Source organism: Athene noctua, chromosome 33 (genome assembly GCF_965140245.1).
Source record: "Athene noctua chromosome 33, bAthNoc1.hap1.1, whole genome shotgun sequence".
Lineage (NCBI taxonomy): Eukaryota > Metazoa > Chordata > Aves > Strigiformes > Strigidae > Athene > Athene noctua.
The window spans coordinates 1,176,958-1,196,164 of NC_134069.1; the positions used below are offsets into that span (position 1 = coordinate 1,176,958).

At 61.6% G+C, this 19,207-nt stretch overlaps 1 pseudogene; it reads left to right on the top strand.

The window, feature by feature from the left end:
- The first annotated feature begins 261 nt into the window (after positions 1 to 261).
- LOC141972464 (E3 ubiquitin-protein ligase PHF7-like) overlaps positions 262 to 19,207 on the top strand; it is a 32,949-nt pseudogene continuing 14,003 nt past the window's right edge.

Below are 19,207 nucleotides of genomic sequence, written 5' to 3' on the forward strand. Positions count from 1 at the left end.
GGCTCTAACCCAGACAAGGACTAAAGTAAGGAATTTCCATCCATCCCTCAGCGCTGAGGGGGAAAGAGCTACGGATTCAAGTGTGCATCTGACACAGGTCACCCTGTAGGACGCAGACCGACGTATTAAAAACACAAGTGTTGCGGTGAGGGAATAGCTGTCTTTTTCTACCTGCCAAGCCACAGAGCTGTGGCGCTCAGATCACAGCTAACCCTTGCAGGAGGTTAAAACCTTCGCAGGAACAAAAGCACAGACACCGATATGACGGTTACTACTTGTTCAGCTTATTAGCTGTGCAAATGCCTTATATATGCTCCTTAAAGGGACCCACCTGAAGCATGGCTGTGTTTTGGTCACATCCTTCTTTGGCATCTTTGATTGGTTCCCTATTCTTCCCGTACATCGCGAGGTCTTCCGCGCGCCTCTCCCTACACACAAGCAATTTGTTGTTTTTAAATAGGTTGAGTGCACCAAAACTCACAAACAAACAAAAAGCAAACAACAAAAACCATTAATGGGGAAAAACCTCGGGTTTGACCTTCACCAGTAAACCCAGCGCCAGCCACTGACCCCATGTTTCTGTGCCCGGTGTGCCCGCCCGCAGCTCCGCACAGCAGCGGGGCTCTTCTCAACCCCGGGCTCTGCCCAGGGACACGAGAAATCACAGCGCTGCCAGCTCACAGCAAAGGCTCCAGGCTCTCGCCTCTGAAGCAAAACCCTTCAGATCTGCACTTAGGCATTTTAGACAAAGTCCACCAGCAATGCAAACAGCTCCGTCCACCACAAAAACAACCCCGGCTGCTATCGGTACGTGTGCCGCCGGGCACGTGTTATCAAGGGCAGAAACCCAGGGCCTGGAGCATCGCTTCACCGCGGGTGTATCCAGAAACACGCGATCCCGGAGATCCTGGCACCACTGCCCGGGGTTCCTCCCGCACCAAAAAGAGTTCTGACACTTCTACGCGTTTCCTTCCTGTTTACACCCAGCACCAACCGGGGCATCAATTCCTGTTTCTCGAGCCGTTACACTCTTGCCTTGATTAAAGCGTTTCATAACAGCCACCGCAGGCCAGACTCTCACCCAGATCTCCGGGAACCTCGGCAGATGGGTCTGGAGGGGAACGCCCGGTACCGCCGGGGGTCTGACAGCGGCGTTCCCTCGAGACAGCTCCCCTCCAGCTTTCCAAAACCCCCGAAAACACCCACAGTCCCGGTCAGACCGAGAAGGAGCGGGAAAACGGATCCTTTGCTCAACCTCGCTGTTGCCCAAAGTGCAATTTCCACGCGGCCCTGGCGCCCAGAAACCCCCATTTTATCCTCACGTTTTCAACCCTCCTCCGCGCTCTCGACCCGCCCCTCGCGCAGTTTCTCTCTCCCGCGACCACGCGCAGACCCTGAGCGGATCCCCCCGCGTGTTCCCGGCCGCCCGCCCCGGGTCCCCGCGCAGAGCCCGCGGGAATCCCCCGCCCGGAGGAACCGCTGTCCCGGGACCGAGCGGCCGCGCCCGGCCCCGCCGGCCCCTCCGGCGGCGCCGCCCCGCCGGCCCCGCGCCTCGCTCCGCGCCCCCCCGCGCACGGCCCGGCCGCCCCCCCGGCCCCTCCCGCGCCCCCGAGCGCAGCCTGACCGCGGGAGCGGATCCGCGGGGCGATCCGCGCCGTCCCCGCCGCCGCCGGGGAGCCGCCGCGCGTCCGCGGGGGACCGCGCCCGCGCGGGGGGGGCCGCGTCGGCGGCCGTCTCCGCGCGGGGCTCCGCGCCCGCCCGGCCCCGGTGCCCGGCGCCTCCGCCCCTGCGCGACGGGGCCGCCGCGCCCGCGGCGGGGGGGGCGCCCGCGTCTCCCGGGGCCGGTCGCGCGGGGCCGCGGCCGCGTCTCGGCTCCGGGCGGGGCCGGGACTCCGCGGGCGGGGCCGCGTCCGCGCACGGTCCCCGCGCCGCCGACGCCGGGCGCTCTGCGGGGCTGGAGCGGCGCCGCCCGCCCCGCCCGCCCCGCCCGCGCTGCCCGCGCCCCGCAGCCTTGACGGCAGACGATGCCCACGACAGGCAGATGGGCAGTGACATCGTGGACATGGCCACGACAGACCCCGTGTCCTGGCTGACGGATGTAAGTGTCCCGTGGCTGGATTGTCCTTCCGTGTCAAGACGTGTCAAATCTTGTTCTTCCCTCCTGCCCTAACCGGGCTCTCTCGGGCACCCAAAGCCACGTCAAGGCAGCAGGGAGGGGTGGGAAGGGCAGCACCATCCTCACCCGTGTCCTCTCCAGGTGCCAAAAATCCTGAGACACATCCACAGAAATGTGGAGCGGATCCGCGAGGAGCCGGCCCGGCGCAGCCTGCACTCACTGCTGCTGCTGCTGACAGACTGGAGCCCCAGGGAGGTGGTCAGGAGCCTTCTGAGCATCTCTCCAACGTGTGACAGGTACCAGCCCTGACAGCCTTGAGGGCTCGTTCCCCACGGGGAGAGTGGCCCAGAGACTCTCTGGCTGCCAGACCCACGGGAAACTGCGGGATATCCCCGAGGAGCAGGGCTCTCCATCCCGCCGCGCTTCCCCCTGCAGCCAGAGCCGGCCCAAGCAGAGCCCCTGCCCCACGGGAACAGAACCTCACCCCCCTCGGCCTCCCCGGGCACCCCGAAATGAGGGGGTGGGCAGGGCCGGGGTCCGGGGGAGCCGAGGCAGCTCTGCTGACCGAGTTGGCTCTGGCTCCGCAGGGCGGCCATGGCCATGTGGGAGGTGATGATCTCCGTGCCCTGGGCTCTGCGGAGAGTCATGTCGGAGCTGCTCGGCGTGCTGCAGGACTGGCGGCTGCGCAGGGTGTTCAGCTCTGCCACGGATGACGCCTGCATCTACCCCTTGGCGGTGAGTGACCCACGCCCAGCCCCACCGCTCTGCCTTCCTCCTCCTCCTCCTCCTCCTCCTTCCCCTGCTCAGCACCAGCCAGACCCCCGTGCCACACGCTCGGGCCCACCCCACGCTGGTTTGGCCCCACCAAGCCTGTCCCGGCACAGGCAGCGCTCTGCCCTCCCCCCTGCCGGCATCCCCCTGCCCAGCTCCGCAGCCTGGAGACCCCGGGAAGGGGCAGAAACCAGAGTCGAGGCGGTTGCTGGTCCTGGGTCAGAGACGTGGGGACTCGGAGGTGGCCGCAGGGGGAGAGGAGACCCTTGCCATGGACCGTGCTGGTGCGGGGAGGGAGCCCTGCAGCTCTGCTGGTCTCTCACCGCTGTCTCCATTGTAGCTCCTGGCCTGCGCTAACATCGACAGGAAGGAGTTTTCTGCCCTCTACAAAGCCCAGCGGTACCTGAGGCATCCCAGCCCAGTGATGCTCTCGCTGGTGCTCACGGGCCTCATCACGCTGTCGCAAACACCTGGAACGGTGAGTGGGGGGTCGGCAAGGGGAGCCACATCGGCAGGTGGGGGCTGGGGCGGTGGGGGGGTCTTTCACCGCTTCACAAAAAGGCAACGGTGTGTTTCGTACAGGCCAGAAAACTCCCGGTGCTGCTCCCTGACGTACTGGAGACCCTGACAGATGCCGACGCCGATGTCAAGACGAAGGTCCTGGTGTTGTTCATCAACGTGCTGGGTCACGTGAAGAGGGAGGAGGCCAACCTCATCTCCCTGAGCCTGGCGGAGAAGCTCCTGCCCCTCTTCGATGATGTAAGGCTGCCATGGGAGCCTGAGCCGAGGCGATGGCTGCAGGATGGGTGCCCTTCAGGGTGGCCATGCGGGAAGCTTCTGGGCAGGGGTCCCCCCCTTACTCCTCTTGTGTAGCCTTTGGGGGCTCTTCCCCTCCCCGCTCCTCTTCCGGGCCCTTTCAGGGCTCCGGGGCGTTGAGCCACAGCTGCAGGTCTGGCCGACGGCTCCTGCGTTCAGGCTCGGACCCCGGAGCAGCTCCTCTCCCCCGGCCACGCTGCCGCCCTGCTCCCTGTGGGCGAGGAGCGGCTGGTGCTGAGCTCCCTCTGTCCTCCTCCCTGCCAGGAGTGCAGCCGGGTGCGGGAGCTCTCCATCCGCCTCTTCAAAGATGTGATGAAGACCGCGGTGTGGAGAAATAAGAAAAAAATGGTGAAGAAAGTGCAGGGGGTGTTGCTGCCTCTGTTCTTCCACACCAACGAGCCCATCGAGAGCGTGGCCAAGGTGCGGTGACCAGCGATCGGTGTCGCGGGGAAGGGTGTGCTGACACCACGGGGGTGGCCTGGGCGTGAGGGACAATGGGAATATGTGTCACGGCAGGTCCCGCTGCACTGGTCCCAGTGCTGCAGAGCTGGAGGGGGAGGTGGGGCCCCCCAGCCCAGAGGAAGGGTCCCTGCAGCCCCAAGCACCAGCAGGGCTGGGGAACTGGGCACAGACATTTCCCTGCTCAGCAGCGGCCTGTGGCCACCGAGCCCCCGAGTCCCCACGGGCTTTGTGTGCTTTGAGCCCCCATCCCTGTCCCCCGGGGCTGTGCCAGGCCCAGAGCAGGAGGATGCCAGGTCTCCTTCCCCGGGCTCTGGTGCCATCGCCCGGCCTCTGCTTCTCCACAGGCTTCCTGGGACACCCTCCGCGCCTGTGCAGTGTTCCTGGGCTGGAGGAGGCTCAGCTCCCTGGCCGAGACAGAGCAGACACACCTGATTAGAGAGTGCTTGGTAAGGACAAGCCCCAAACCCTCAGGGCGGGCTGGACGGGGGCTGCAGCTGTGCCGTGGGGGGCGCTGTGCCGCTCTGCATCGCCGCCCTGCTCCAGCCCCGCTGCCCCAGCTGCACCCTCCTTCCCTGCCCTCCAGCACGCAGCCCCCAGGGCTCTTCTCCAGGAGGGCCCGGCCCAGCTGGGCCCTGGCAGCGGGACGGAGGGGTCTCGGCACCCCCAGCCCCCTCTGCCTGCGGCTCTCTCTGCCCCTCAGCCCCACGGGGCTCCTGGCTGGGAGACGGGACTCACTGGGAGGGAGCGGGGGTGCTGGCAGGAGGGACTGCTCCGGATGGCTGCGGAGGGTCCGTACCAGCCCCGTGCTCCCGTGCTCCCTCAGATAACGCACAAGAGGAACAGCGTGGACGAGTATCTGCTCCAGAGCCTGCCCTACCTGAAGGACCCTCAGGCCACCATGCGAGAGGAGGCCGTCAGGTTCATCGGTGAGTGCCCTATTTCTGGCCTCCTGGCCCCAGTCCCCACTGGTGGGGCTCGCTGGGGGTCTTGCTGGATCCCAGCGCCCTCAGGTGCTGTCCTTGCTGGAGGACAGCCCTGCCCAGGGGAGCAGAGCTCTGACTGGTGCTCTGTGCCCCAGGTCTTGCTGCGCGGCACTGGAGGATCCTCAGGTGGAAGAAGCTCTGGGAGATCTGCCACAGTGGTGAGCGGGGGCAGTGCTGTGCTGGCGGGGGCTGGTGGGGCAGGGGACAGAGCCTGGGCTGCTGGGCTCTCTGCGGGCAGGGGGGTTCACCTCTGCTCCCTTTCCTTCTCTTGCAGCCCTCCAGTCCTTGGGCAACGATGTGGAGTCGTCGATCAGGTCCCTGGCAGCTCAGACCATCCTCATCCTGACAGCTCTAAAGCAGAAGCCAAGGTCAGGATGGAGCCTGCGGTCGCTGTGCTGCTGCGCCTGATGAGCCTCGGAGAGGTGCAGTTCTCAGGGAAACGGCCGTACTTCAATAAATCTTTTTTTTAAATCAAGCTGGAGCAACAAGCCCAGTCCCATGGTGTCCTTCCCACAGGGACCCCCCGAGCAGTGTCCCTCTGCCACTGCGCCCAGGGCCACACCCCCGCACCCAGGGTGTCCCGCGAGACCACAAAGCCCGGAGAGGAGGAGGAGGAGGGAAGCTTTAGCCCATCCTGCCCCTCCCAAGGCGTCTCAGGGCACAAAAAGGCACCCACGCGCCCAGCTGGCACATCACCATTTGTCCCAGGACCCCACTAGCTCCCACTGGACCCTTCTTGCACCCCATTACTGCCCCCAGGACCCCAATATCTCCCCCAGAAACCGTCCCCAGGAGCCCATTAGACCCACAGCCCACCCCCGACACTAATAACCCCCTCAACTCCCCCATGGCCCAAATAACACCCCCCAAGTAACAAGACGCCATTACATCCTTCCAGACCCAGAACCGCAAGGAACGGTCCCTAACATCTCCAGGACCCCCACACCCCCCCGACTCCATTACACTCCCTCTAGGACCCAAATAACCCCCACAGGGACCCCAATAACCCCCACAACTCCCACAGAACCCCAATAACACCCCCAATAACCCCCCGGGTCCCCAGTGCCCCCTCACGGCACAGGCAGGAGTGTGGGCAGGTGCTGGGGGGACACAACGTGCTGGAGCCCCCCGGGGTCCCCCTGGCCCCACAGGGCCCACTGCCTGCCACACTCTGCCAGGGCTCCGTGGGCTCCAGGGAGGCGGCCTGGGCAGGAGGCCTCCAGCTCTCCATGGCCTCCCCTGAGGGGTGTTCCTGCAGAGATTCGGGTCACCCAGGCAGTGGGAATTCCTCCTTTCTAAACACTCCTGTGTGCTGGCGGTGATGGAATGTTTCTCCCGCCAAGGTGGCACCAGCCCCGGCAGCCCCAGCACTAGTGGTGGTGGCTCCGGCCCAGCAGTGGGTGAGCCAGGGGCTGGGCCCATTTCCCTGGGGGGTGGGATCGCTGGGGAAGGGGAACGCTTTGCTCTAAAAACCCAAACTTCTTCATGGTTCTGAATTTGTTTTCAAAAAAAGAGGTTTTCTGTCACAGCTGGGGCTGTGCAGACGTTCTGCTGTGTGACTGTGCTGTCCTTTTCCCTTGAACTCGGGGGGTTTTGCTCTCTGTAGGGGTCTGTGGTGTCTGCGGGGTTTACCTGTCAGGTTTCCCCAGGGAAAGGGAATTTTAGCCCTTTATTTTTACTTCAGGTGGGAAAGAAGTGACACATTTCATATTCTCTGCTCTCTGTGGGGATTTGGGGGGTTCAGCCTGATGAAACACCTCGGAGCGGTGCTGCAGAGGGTGCCGGTCACCAGAGCCGAGAGGTGCTGCTCAGGAACCGGCATGAAGCCCGAGGGCGAGAGCTGGCCCAGGCGGGCTCTTGCCTTCTGGCTGTGGGACAGTGTTTCCCAGCTGGGAGGTGCTGGGAGAGATGGGGGGTGAGCAGGGGTGTGCTGGAGCCCAGCCCCTCTGCAGAGCCCGGCTGCTCCTCTGGCTTTCTGCACAAAGGTCAGTGTCTGTGCAGAGCTTCTACTTCACACCTAACTCACTGAACACGCTGAACTAACCTGACCATAGAGAAGACTGAGGTGAAGAGACCTGTTCTGTCAGTATTGGGTCCAGTGTCTGAACTGTAGTTCTCCCAAGAAGCAGCAGAAGGAGGGGTGTTCCTGCATCCATTCCCGCTCTCTGCTCTGGGATGCTGGGCCCACAGCCCTGCCAGCTGCCGGGTGCAAGGCAAAAGGTCTCTCTTCATTAAAATGACTTGTCTCATTTCAGAAACTGCCCACACAGAGTTCAGAGTTGTACTTTCCATATTCTGTTTGCACACTCGGAGAGAAGCAGTGGGGGGGTTTCAGGGCTGTGCCTGTGAAAGAGGCTTTAGGAGATTCTTGCCTCTCAGATGGGTGATGAAGAGGGTGAGAAAGTCATGGATATTGTTGATGTTCCCCAAAGCAGTTTGCTTTTGTGTAGCTTCTAGCCAGAGGCTGAATATTCGCAGTCTGATTTGGCATCAGCCTCGAAGCCTTTTTTTCCCGGTATGATGTGTGTGCACAGGAGCTGTCTCTTCCATTGTCACGGTTCTCCCTGTAGGTAAATGCTGCACCCGTCTGTACAGATGCTGGGCAGAGCAGAAGCTGTAGTGCCAGTCCACAACGGCAGCTCGGTGCTGGGATCCTGCTGCAGCTCTCCCAAGTGAGGAGGTTTTTGTTTGTTGGTCACGGATGTGTTAGAGGAATTTCCCAGGTTTGGTATCTAATGGGAAACCCCGGGGATGCTTCAGGGTGTCAGGGCTGGTGAAAGATGGTCCGTGTCGGAGTGGCTGCCTCAGTCCTGTGCGCTGGCTCCCCGCAGGGCGGCATCGACACCTGCCGGGTAGGAGCCTGCGACAAGGCAGCGCCCAGCGGCACCGGCAGCCCCCTAGAGCCGCCCAGACACCCCCCGGCACGGGCTGTGCCTGGCCAGTCGCCCTCCCACCACCGCTGGGTCCCCACCGCTGCTGGGGCTCCCCTTCCCCGGCTGCAGGTCCTTGCCCAGGGCCCCACTTGCCCCAGAGGCCCGGGACTCTGCCCAGAAAGCCCACCCAGCGCTCCTGGCAGCCCCGAGGTCCGGCTCCCAGCCCTGGAACATCCCTCTTGCACCCGGCCAGCGTCGCTGTGCAGAGATGAGCGCCAGCCCTACCCCACGGGCCCACCACCCCCTCCCAGACAAGGTCCTGTCGGCCCCAGCACCTGAGCAGCGCCTCTGTGCCGCGGACACAGCTCTGGGGGTGCTGGCAGAGAGAAGGAGCCGGCCCCAGTGCTGCCAGCGGCCACCCGACACCACCGTGACCCTCTTTCCTCCGTCGCAGGGGGACAGCGGCGGTCCTCTCGTCTGCAAAGACAGGAGTGCTGACTACTTCTGGCTCGCTGGGGTGACCAGCTGGGGGAGAGGCTGCGCGAGAGCGAAACGGCCCGGAATCTACACCTCCACTCAGCACTACTACGATTGGATCCTGGAACAGATGGGGCTGTACTGGACACCAAGGGCGGCTCCAACGTCACGGCCATGGAGTCCTTCTCTCAGCGCCTCAACCCCTCTTCAGGGGCCCAGCCCAACACCAGCACAGTCGGGCTGGTTTAGCTCCTGCCCCTTTCGCCTCCAGCAGCTGCTGCAATTCTTTACCCGGCTGCAGGGGCTCCTGCAGATCCTAAAGGGAACAAAGGCTTGAGCAGCAGGAGGAAGAGGATCCAGCGCAGGCGGCAGCGGACCAGGGCCATCTCCTGCTGGGACACTCCCTGCCTGCGGACCCAAAGGCAGCCTCCGTGTCAAAGGCCTGCTCCGTCCTGCCCACGCTCCTCTGAGCACACACAAACGCTCAGCCTGACTTAGTGGTTGAAATAAAGTTGCCGAGTTTCCCAGCTCGCCACGCTGCAGGCCAGTTCAGTCTCCTGTGCAAGGCAAGGACTTCCATGCCTGGCACCTGCAGGGTGAGGCTGCAGGCAGCCACGTCGGGCACAAAGGGAAAGAGTCCCTCCAAAGGGCTGACCCCGGCCTGGTCGCAGAGGAAGGTGCTCAGAGCCACCCGGCACGGAGGGGACTGGCACATCGGGGCAGAGAGGGGACAGGAAAATGGATGTGACACGCAGACAGCTCTGGGGCACGTGCACACACACACACACACACACACACCCCACGCGCACAGGCAGCGCGTGCACACGCTGCAGCACGCACGCACGCGGGATGCAGCCACCTGCACCCCCGCACGCACGCTTGCCAGCAGAGCAGGGTAATGGGGGGAGCAGAGCAAAGGATCCTCCTGTCGCCGACCCCTTGACAGTCTGCAGCTGCTCTCCATCGCTCATCGCCACCCAGACTGAGAAGGCTGAAGGGGTTCGGTTCTCCTGGAGTCGGGGCCAAATAACGGGCACTTGTCGCCGCACATCTGCACTTGGGACTCGTCCACGTCTGACTGACACGACCACGGCTGTGTAACACAGCGCAACACCCACAGTCTGTCCTAACACTCGATAACCGCGCCCAGAGGGCACCGCTCATGAAACAGCAGGGCCAGGCCTGAGGCAGAGATCTGCCCAGGGCAGGGGGAACGGGGAGGAAGATGCCGTGCTGGAAGCGCTGGGCTCCTGAAGCTGACGGCAGCACGGGCGCCATCCGGACAAAAAGCTCTGCCGGCTCATTCCCATGGAGTAATTAGCGGGAGGTTTCGCTTTCTGTATGTGTGAGGTTGTCCTGTCCCTTGCTAGAGGGGGGTGTCTCGTGCAGGTGGGCAGTAGGGGACGTCCCGATGGACTCAGCCCTGGCAAATCAAAGCTGTGTCCTAAGGACAGAAAGCAGAGCTGAGCTGAGAGACGGGAGCACTGGGAAAGCCACGGCCTGACGGCCAGGCCAGAAGAGCAGAGCTCTCCAGCCTCCATCCGAAGGGGCCACTCCCAAAGTGCCTCCTGCCCTCTGGTCAGTAAAGCCGTCCCTGACAGAGCGGGGACATCTCTGAGAACGGGCCCGACACCTCCACTAGGAACAGCAGACGAGCCCCAGGTGTCTTCAGCACAGGGTGGGCTGCATTATCGACAGCCAGGGAATTAACTAAATGCCGTTCGACTCATTTGCCTGCTTCATCTGGAGCACTTTTAAATCCCCATACACGGATCCAAGGTGCCGGAGGAATTTTAACCAGGATGCTAAACAGTGGTCAAGAAAGGGATTTTAAATAGACAAATGGAACTTCCTTCAGTGTTGAAGGAGCTGTGAATGAACTGCTCATCCACCCTGGGTACCAGCTCTTGCTAGAAGGAAGATTTATTTGGCTCCATCTTGCTTAAAATACTGAGCTGAATCCGCAGATCCTGTCCTGGAGGAAGAGGTGACCCTGCCCTGAACCTCTGTGCAGCCCCAAACTGCTGCTGCAGGTTAAGGGCCAGAAGCAAAACAGACCAAAGAACGAGCTGACAGAAACTGCTGGGTTTGGAGGCCTGGTATCCCCCTCCCACAAGACACGTCCCAAGACACCTGGGCTAAAGGATTGTTCCTTCCAGTACCAGAGGTCCTACAGTCAACGCCCTTGTTTTCTCCGGGGTTTGGTCACCAGAGAGCTGCCCACCAGCCCCTGGGCAGAAGAGCACACATCCTAATTAAAGGCAACACGTAAAAGCCCAAAACAACAGAAGTCGAGATTCATTGGTGGCATCTGGCAAGTGACAAAGATACAGCAGCTTCTGGTAACAATTCCTTGAAGGGAAAGCCAGAGTTGAGAGGCATCCCCGCTGGGAGGCTCTTACAGAGGAGAGTGTCAAACAGCGTCAGCTGGCAGGTTTGGGCGTTGTCTGGGAAATGTCAAACCCTGTCAAGTACCACAGAGCTCTCTGCAGCCAGGCCCAGCGAGGGACTCCTGTGGGCTCACCTCTGAGAACACAGAGCGATGGGCCCCCAGCCCTGCCGACAGAAAACACCTTCTGAGCAGCGGGCGCAGAGAGTACAGCGCCCTCAAACCACCAAAGCAGCCAGGTCAGCCCCCGGACACCCAGCGTCTCCCCGCAGCACCTGCAGCCACGTCTGCAGCCCAGCCCTGCTGTCAGGAGTCCGCTCGGGCTGGGCGGGTCAGCGCCCGCACGTGGGGGTGCTGATGTCACCGTTCTACGGTGACCGCCAGAGCTGATCCTGCCCATGTATGGGGGTCCTGATGTCACAACGGCCGCTGTGCCCCACGGCAACAGGCCTGTAACAAGGGTCGCTGGGCTCCAGCCGTGCGTCAGTGCGACCTGGGAGGTGAGGAGAGGGCAGGGGAGGGATGGGGCTGGTCGGGGGCTGCTGAGGGAGGAGTGGGGGGTCCCACACCTCGGGGCGCCGGGGCTGTGCTGAGAGCTGACCCGCGCCCCGCTTCTCCCTCAGAGTCAGCCGAGGAGCATCTGGGAGAGACACCCCGGTGCTGCTGGGACAGGGACGCTCCCAACGCTCGCTGAGGACGTGCGCCATGGCCGAGAGGCGAGAGGAGGAGGCCCCCGACTCCATGGAGCAGGGTGAGAGCAAAGTTTCCTCCCACAGCACAGCAGAGGGGCTGTCGGGGGGTCAGCGTGGGGCCGAGCGCGGTGGCAGGGGGAGGCAGTGCCTGCGCTGCCCTTTCCTCGCCACGGCCCCCAGCCCTGCCCCTCAGCCCCTCAGGGACGGGGCAGGGCCCTGGGGACAATCCCTCAGGGATGCTTCCCCCGGCACACAGAGGTGCTCATTCCCGCTGGCATTTGCTCTCTCCCTCCAGAGTGTGTGCTGTGTGGCCAGGCAGCCGCGGACCAATTTCTCTGTGGGCCAAGAGTAGATGTGGAATTCCTGTGTGTGCATTTCTTTTGCATGGTGAGTCCCGCGGGCCAACCTCCTGCTCCCTGACATGCACTCCCAGCCACGCTCTCCTCATCACTCCTCTCTTCTTTTCTCTTCGCTTCTGCAGATTTTTGCCAGTGTGCTTTTTGACTGGCAGGATGACGAATCAGGGGAGCATAAATATGTCACTGAGCACATTGACCACATAGTCGAGCGGGCAGCGCAGGAGGTGAGCACCTGACCAGGTCAGGGAGATTTATATCAGGAGAGGTTTGGGGGAGCTTACCCCAGAGGCCAGGAAAGAAATCTCAGCCCCTCCAAGCAGCTCCAGGACAAAAGCCTTGCTCCCCGCAGCTCCACAGAGGCTCCAGCCCAGGAGCCTCGTGCGCCGGGCGGATCTGTGGGCTGTGACCCGGCAGCGGCCACATCCTGCGCCCTGCCCGGAGGCGTGGGGCTGGCTGGGGAGGCCCTGGGGCTGCCGCTGACGGGGCTGCTCTGCTCTTTCCAGCGATGCTTCGTCTGCGGGGAGAGCGGGGCCGCCATCACCTGCACCCGGTGGGGCTGCGACCGCAGCTTCCACCTGCCCTGTGCCATGGAGGGTGAATGCATCACCCAGTACTTTTACCCATTCAGGTACATCCTCTCCCCTCCTCGCCCCCACCGGGGAAGGACCCAGCGCTTCTCACCTCACCCATCCCTTGCCTCTGCCCCCCAGGTCCTTCTGCAGGGAGCACCGCCCAGAGCAGGAGGTGGAGGCAGCTCTGGAGGAGGACACCGAGTGCCTCATCTGCCTGGAGCCTGTGGGGGACAGAAAGTCCTTCCACACCTTGGTGTGTCCCGCCTGCAAACACGCCTGGTTCCACCGGGGCTGCATCCAGGTAGGAGCCGTTCCCTCGCCCCGGGGACACGGCAGGAGCTGGGCAGCACCAGGGCCTGACTCCTGCTCCTTCTGTTTCCGCTGCAGGATCAGGGTCGGTACAGCACTATTAGTACCTTCAGCTGCCCCCACTGCAGAGACAGAAATGACTTTCTCAGGGACATGCTCACCATGGGCATCCGAGTTCCCGTGAGGTTGGTGTCCTGCCGGCTCACAGCACAGGAGGCTGCAAGCCCTGTGCCGTGCCCGGGGCTCCCCTGCAGTCCTGCCCCTCCGCTGTCCCGTCTGCCTGGGCTTCAGCTTCAGGGAGGAGCTGGAAACCGGGCAGGGGGCAGGAGCAGGGCTGCCCTGCATCGGCCTCATGCCGGGGCAGCAGGGGCTCAGCCATTTCCCTTTCTCCATCAGATTGCTACCACAGGGTAACAGGCCTCCATTTGAAGCACTGATCCTGAACAGCCGCTGCGATGCCCGTGAGTGCCTGTGTCCCGGAGGCAGGGAGCACGCAGAGGAACAGGGGTAAGTTGGCAAAGCAGCACCCTGGGCTCTGCACGGGATCGCTTCCTCGCCAAGAGTTGGAAGCAGAAGGACTGAGAACAGGAGCTGTGCCGCACAACCCCGTGCTGTGGTCGCTTTGTCCTCACAGCCGTGAACGCTTTTGCTTCCCCAGGCCCTGGGAACTGCTGATGTGCAGTTCCTGCGCTGCCAGGGGCACCCACCGGCGCTGCTCCAGCGTCAGGAACAGCCAGACCAGCTGGGAGTGTGGGAGTTGTGCTGGCCAGGGCACCGGTAAGAGGCAAAGCACCTTCATGCCCCTGGGCTGGAGCCAGGACCCAGGCAAGGCCTGGCAGCGGGTGCCCAGGCTGGGCTTGGCAGAGCCTCTCTGCCCCAGGAGGGCTGGGGGCACCGCTCCGGCCTCTCCACTGTGGCCTCTGTGCCCCTGACCTTCCTGCTTCCCCTTACAGCCTCCACTGACAGCTCAGAGCTCGCTGGCTCTGGCAATGGTAGCGGCTCAGGATCGGGGTCATCCCACGGCTCGCCAGCACCGGAGAGCAGCAGCCCCAGCACTGGTAGCCAGGCGGCACCGGGGCCGTCCGACTCTCAAGTGCTTCAGGGCAGCAGCAGCAGCTCCAGCTCACCTGGGCCCGAGCACAGGCAACGCCGCTCCCAGGTGCAGCGTCGTGCCCAGACGCCCTACAGCCGGCCCAGAACACGCCGGGAGAGGAGCCGCGCGCCAGCACCAAGGGCTGAGGGCAGCACCCCCGGCCAGGCAGCGCTGGGGACGTCCCCGGGCTCCCCAGTGCCTGAGAGCAGCAGCCCCAGCACCCCCAGCCAGGCGGCACCGGGGCCGTCCCAGGACTCCCCAGCGCTCGAGGGCAGCAGCAGCTCCAGCCGCCGTGGGCCCGTGCGGAGGAGGGACGGCTCCCGCCTGGAACGTCGGGCCCAAACCCCTTACAGCCGGCCCGGACGCAGACGCGGGACCAGCCGTGCGCCGTCCCCACATGATGGCCCCGATCCCCCTCCACCAGCACAATAAAGTTGTCCGTTGGCCTCTGCCCTGGGAGATTCCCCGCTCATCTGTCGGCTTCCTCCGCCTCTCCCTTTCTCCAGGGGCAGCGTTAGGGGCCGGGCCCAGAGGGTTTCTTCCCCCGGGGCCTGGCAGCCCTTGCCCAGCCCTCCCTCCTTGCGGGCTGGCCTTGGCCGGCTGCCCAGCGCCATGGCCGTGTGCCTCGGGCCTCGCTGGCCCCGCAGCCGGCTCAGTCTCCCCAGGGAAGGGTCACACCAGGGGCAAAGCTCCTTTACTTTACAGGTGCCGACCGGTGCCACGGCTGCAGTTGTGACATGGAGATGGCTGCAGACGGTCTAGCAACTGTAATAAAACAGTAACAGTGATAGAAAGGACAAGCGGGTGCTGCACCCTGTGAGTGCAGTCCTGGCACAAGGAGTTCTTGAGGCGGGACATGAAAGCAAATGAATCTTACCTGGCTCTGATTTTTCTGGCCCGGGAAATCTGTTCCCAGCGTGATGTGTCAGCAAGTACTGGGAAGTGAGTGAAGTGCAGGCCACTGATGTGCTGTAGTGAGCTGGCGGGAAAGCCGTTGGATGAAAACACACCCCTCCTTGCTAAGCAGAAATGGGAATTCTTTAAGAATTGTCTGTTGGGTGCTGCGAGGACTAGTTGGGGACTACATCCCCCCTGTGTCGGCGTGGAACAGACGTCTGGCTCTGGGCTGGCACAGCAGAGCCCCAGCGGGACGAGGCTGTGCCTGTCCAAATGCACAGCTGCCTGAACCGTAGCCACCAGCTTCCAGCAGCACCAGAAAGTGTGCAGGGCTTGAGCTGTGCCGGAGCTGGCTGTAACGCGCCAGGTAAACCTGTTCTCTGGTGTCTGACTGCTGGGGCAGCCTTGCTCTGGCTGGGGAACAGGAGCTCTGGAGGCAGTACTGTGACAGCAGGAGTGCTGTGAAGCAACGAGAGGGAGCAGTGTGTCGAACTGCACCGTCAGACACCGCAGACCTTGGGTGTGACAAAGGGAACTGCTAGAGCACAGGGCAGAGGGCGCGGGAATTGTGTCCTAGGTGGCTTCCTGGGGAAGACGGACTTTTTCTCACGACTTGGCTTGCCCGCTCCCCACTGAGCTTGGGGATGCAGATCTCGGAGCTGCCTCCATTTCCATGGGGCTCTGCTGCCGAGCTGCCCTTCCAAACCCTGTGGAGAACGGACCCGCAGGGGGACGCTAATTACCTTGCATTTTGACCATAATGGCCTGGGGGGAAGAACAGGGGCAGCTGTAAGGAACAAAGGAGATGTTATGTCTGATGATCCCGGATCTTTTTTCCCTGGGCGTTAGGCCTGCTGTGGAAGGCAGGAGGAGGCAGTGGGAGCCCGGGTCTGCTCAGCTGTGTGGGTGCCCCGTTCCTGAATCCCGGCTCAGCAATGGGATGCTTGTTAGAAAGCAGGGATCGAGAAGGGAGACCTGGGCCGAGCTCTTTGCTGGCAGAACTGTGCTGAACTCTGTGGCCTCGCACCAAGAGCTCATTTGCCTCCCAGCGCTGGAGGGCTGAGCAAATGCTCCCTGCGGATGGGAAACAAATTGATCCGTCTCCCCCCTGCCCTTTCCTTCGTCCTTAAGGAAAGGGGGAAAACCCTACTGAAGATGGGATCCCTGGCACTAAAGCTGAGTTGTGTGGAGTTACTTTCCAAACGGGCATTACCTCTATGAAACCAGAGCAGATGAGGAAGGTCGGCGTGGCTGAGGTTTGGATTTAGCTGCCGCTGTGGCTCTGACAAGGCCATGAGCCCATCCTGCCATAGCTGAGTGTGAGCAGCACAGCCCACTCGAATACCTGCCAGAGTCAGTGTGTCGGACCCCAGGGAGCTCCTCTTCCCCAGGTTCACCAGCTGGAGAAGAGATGGTGTCCATCCTCACCCTGCCGCGGGCTGTGGCAGCCGCCTTTGGGAAAGGAGTGGGCTTGGTCTGGCTCTGGGCAGCGGAATGGGATATTTACCCTGTGCCTCAGAGGTACCTCCTGGGCAGAGCAAAATACTAAGTGATTTTTTTGGTGAATGTTCATTCTCATTCTGATTTCATGCTGTCTGAACTCTTTTGTCGAATCCCGACTGTTCTCCCCAGCTGTCCATCACCCACACTCCTCTTTGATGGCTCTTGTCACAGACAGCCTGGTAAAAAGATCTTGGTTATTTTCTCTTTCCTTTTTTTCCCTTTGACAAGATCCATGAATTTTTGCAGCTGTCCTGACTCTCCTCCCCTGCGCTCCCTGGGCAGCAGTGTGGCAGTGAGAGCTGCCCCCCCGGGAGGAGATGTGCTCTTCTGCCCAGGGGCTGGTGGGCAGCTCTCTGGTGACCAAACCCCGGAGAAAACAAGGGCGTTTGCTGTAGGACCTCTGGTACTGGAAGGAACAATCCTTTAGCCCAGGTGTCTTGGGACGTGTCTTGTGGGAGGGGGATACCAGGCCTCCAAACCCAGCAGTTTCTGTCAGCTCGTTCTTTGGTCTGTTTTGCTTCTGGCCCTTAACCTGCAGCAGCAGTTTGGGGCTGCACAGAGGTTCAGGGCAGGGTCACCTCTTCCTCCAGGACAGGATCTGCGGATTCGGCTCAGTATTTTAAGCAAGATGGAGCCAAATAAATCTTCCTTCTAGCAAGAGCTGGTACCCAGGGTGGATGAGCAGTTCATTCACAGCTCCTTCAACACTGAAGGAAGTTCCATTTGTCTATTTAAAATCCCTTTCTTGACCACTGTTTAGCATCCTGGTTAAAATTCCTCCGGCACCTTGGATCCGTGTATGGGGATTTAAAAGTGCTCCAGATGAAGCAGGCAAATGAGTCGAACGGCATTTAGTTAATTCCCTGGCTGTCGATAATGCAGCCCACCCTGTGCTGAAGACACCTGGGGCTCGTCTGCTGTTCCTAGTGGAGGTGTCGGGCCCGTTCTCAGAGATGTCCCCGCTCTGTCAGGGACGGCTTTACTGACCAGAGGGCAGGAGGCACTTTGGGAGTGGCCCCTTCGGATGGAGGCTGGAGAGCTCTGCTCTTCTGGCCTGGCCGTCAGGCCGTGGCTTTCCCAGTGCTCCCGTCTCTCAGCTCAGCTCTGCTTTCTGTCCTTAGGACACAGCTTTGATTTGCCAGGGCTGAGTCCATCGGGACGTCCCCTACTGCCCACCTGCACGAGACACCCCCCTCTAGCAAGGGACAGGACAACCTCACACATACAGAAAGCGAAACCTCCCGCTAATTACTCCATGGGAATGAGCCGGCAGAGCTTTTTGTCCGGATGGCGCCCGTGCTGCTGTCAGCTTCAGGAGCCCAGCGCTTCCAGCACGGCATCTTCCTCCCCGTTCCCCCTGCCCTGGGCAGATCTCTGCCTCAGGCCTGGCCCTGCTGTTTCATGAGCGGTGCCCTCTGGGCGCGGTTATCGAGTGTTAGGACAGACTGTGGGTGTTGCGCTGTGTTACACAGCCGTGGTCGTGTCAGTCAGACGTGGACGAGTCCCAAGTGCAGATGTGCGGCGACAAGTGCCCGTTATTTGGCCCCGACTCCAGGAGAACCGAACCCCTTCAGCCTTCTCAGTCTGGGTGGCGATGAGCGATGGAGAGCAGCTGCAGACTGTCAAGGGGTCGGCGACAGGAGGATCCTTTGCTCTGCTCCCCCCATTACCCTGCTCCGCTGGCAAGCAGCAGCTCTGGTTTTCCCTGATTTTTGCAGTGACTACTTGTGGTGTCTGATCTGCTGCGCAGTCTCCCTGCGAGCACGAAACTTGTGAGTGGCTGAGCTGAGATTTCCAGGTTCCTGATCAGAGGGAAGGCTCTTCCAGGCAAATTGGAGTTGGGTTCCTGATTACAGCCCGATAGAAAAGATTATTCATCCAGCGGAAACAAAACAAAACAAAACCAAAAACCTCCCACAAAACACCCACAACTAAACAAACCAGAACTGTGGTTTACTGAGTGTTTGACACATCGTAGCTGAGCAAATCCTGGCGCTCAGTACGAGTTACAGCTCTGCTTCTCTGAGCCCATGCGCTGGGCTCACTCACAGCTGCCCTGACTCTCAGCAATGCTACCTGCTTCCTGACTTTTCCTGCCCCGTGGAAAAGCCTTGGCGGCTTCGGGAACCCTTTTCCTCTTTCCCTCAGCCCATTTACCACATGCTCTACTCTCAGGTTGTTTGGGACTCTGGCCTCTCTTCAGTGTTTTCTGGCTGAAGCCCTTTGGTTTGCACCAGCCCCTGTCTGTCTGGATGTCCATCTCGGACTCGCTTCTCTCCCCAAGAGCAGCTGTTTCTGGCTTACCTGGATGGTGACCGTAATGAGAGAGGGGTTCTTGTTGGGCATACGTCCCCAGGAGGGGTTGCACTGGATATCTGACCTTTGTTTTCATTTCACACCAGGTGTTTCTAGGCCTGGAAATTTTTCTGTGGGCTCAAGGGGACAGTTAAGTCAAGGGGGACGAGCGTAGGGTTAGTTCCCAGGGAGAGAGGATGTGTGCAAGGGTTGTGCTTCTGTGTCGTAGCTTTTGTGGGAGATGGACAAGCTTTGTGGGCCAATCACAGCAGGACTGATAATGGGCTTTTCTAGAGGGTTGTGTGCCTTCAGAGCTCTCGGCAAATGTCAGCCAGTTTGTCTGCTGCCCTGCAAATGCCGCTCGCTGGGAAGAAGAAATCCCGCTTTCCCAAGTGAACGCTTCTCCCCAGCTGCTTTTCAGCTCACTTTGAGTCTGCTAGAGGGACTAAATAAAGGGCTGCCCTTGTGTGCAGGGCCTGTGGATTGCACAGAGGTACAGCCCAGCAAGTTAGAAAACGTGGAGGGGCCAGTCCGACCTCCCCAGGGCCCTCTCTCGAGTTCAGGGCAGGGAGGGACCAGTGAGTCCAACGAGGCAGAAAA